We start from the raw sequence: 1859 nt of genomic DNA, 5'->3' as shown, positions 1-1859 counted from the left end.
CCTTAAAAAATTGCCCCTTCTTTCATTTGCTCTTTCATCCTCTGCTCCTCCTGCTTACTCTCTCTTATTTCTCTCTTCCAGTCTGTGGCCAAGGGTAGTGTTCTCCTTTACTTAACTTCATTTTATGTCCTCCCTGTGCTCACAAAATATTGCAGGGCTTCTCTACTCTTTACAACTCTCTTTGGTTTGGTTTTCCTCCCTTTCCAACTCTTGGCCCTCCTTCCAATTTTCTTCTTCCTTCCCCTTTACTCTTCTCCTTAGCCCTGTCATGAATGAAAAGTACTCAGTGATTGTGACGGTACTGGCTTCATGATGAGTGGATCTGAGGCATGGGGAAATTAAATGAATTGTCCAAGATCACACATGCCAACAATATATCCTTTCTGGGATCATGTATATGGAAAGAAGATCCTATTACGGAGGTGAAACTGCATCTATTATACTACTGGAAGATTTATACAAAAAGTTTAATACGCCAGGATACCCACCAGCCTCAAAGGTAAGGGGAAGAGTCTGAAGTGTGAACCTAATTCCTAAATTCCTTATGTCTAATGATCAGTTGGTTAAGACCCTGCTTTATATAGAACTCACCAAATATCTGCCTTCAAAGTCACTGAAAGAAAGCTTGTTTACCAGAGAGGAGAAATCTATAAAGTTCCTTCCACTAAGTCATAAGCCTTGGCATCTAGCATGCAGGCATTGTTTGAGAAATGTTAGTTCAGGAAATTCTTAGCATATGTTGCCAACTTTGATGAAAAAGACTCCAGAACTTTTGAGGGTGTTGATCCTAGGAAGAGTACAATGTGAGATGTGCACAAGAGACAAGATGTCATAGATTTTACTGGTAATGCCCTTGTCCTTTACAGAACTGATGACTATTTAAATCAACCATGTTATGAAACCATCAACAGAATTAAACTTTATACTGATTCATTGGCAAGGCTAAGTGCCATTTGTGGGGGTACCTATATGTTGAATAAGCCAAATGAAGAAATCATTGTAAAAAATGGACAAGTGGCTGGTATAAAATCTGAAGAAGAGATTGCTAACTGCAAGCAGTTTATCTGTGACCCTAATCATGTAAAAGAAAGGGTAAAAGAAGTAGGCTAGGGGATCAGAGTTATCTATGTCCTAAGTCACCCAATTAAAAGTACCAACGATGCCAACTCCTACTAGATGATCATTCCACAGAACTAGGTTAACCCACAGTCAGATATTTACATTTGTATGATTTCGTCTGCACACAATGTGGTAGCACAAGGAAAGTATATAGCCACACTATTAATACTATTGTGGGAACAAGAGAATCTGAGCAAAAAATCAGACCAGCATTAGAGCTCTTGACACTAACTGGTCAGAAATTTGTTAGCATCAATGATTGCTATATTCCAGCTGATTTGGGAACAGAAAGTTCATCTTCATTTCCTGAAGTTACACTTCAGTTGTGATGATATTAAAGACATCTATAAGAGGGTGGCAGGGTCTGAGAGTGACTTTCATTTCTTACCTGGCTGCACTACTTTGGGACTTCTCTGACTGACTCAACCATACTCCGGGAAGCTCAATAATCTCATCATCCTGGTACTTCAATTTACCACTTCTCTCTATCCCTCTGATTAGAGGATGGAGCCAGGAACTCCAAATCCTCCTTTTAACAAGGGTGTTCACCTCAGAACATCTCATTTCGAACCTGGTGGTACTACTTTGGGACTTCTCTGACTTTTCCAGTATACCCTGAAGTTAGATACCTTCCCTGGCCCTCTTCTCTCCTCTGCTTTTCAGTTTCTTTTTGTGTGTTGTCTTCCCCCATTAGATCGTAAGCTTCTGGAGGGCGTGTGTATGTGTGTGTGTGTGTGTGT

The 1859-nt window shown here is 40.2% G+C and overlaps 1 pseudogene; it reads left to right on the top strand.

Annotated features, from left to right (window-relative positions):
- The first annotated feature begins 391 nt into the window (after positions 1–391).
- On the top strand, positions 392–1536 carry LOC114054004 (annotated as a pseudogene).
- The last annotated feature ends 323 nt before the right edge of the window (positions 1537–1859 follow it).

Source organism: Vombatus ursinus, unplaced genomic scaffold (assembly GCF_900497805.2).
Source record: "Vombatus ursinus unplaced genomic scaffold, bare-nosed wombat genome assembly UNPS02014812.1, whole genome shotgun sequence".
Taxonomy (NCBI): domain Eukaryota; kingdom Metazoa; phylum Chordata; class Mammalia; order Diprotodontia; family Vombatidae; genus Vombatus; species Vombatus ursinus.
This window is presented reverse-complemented; position numbering and strand designations above follow the sequence as displayed.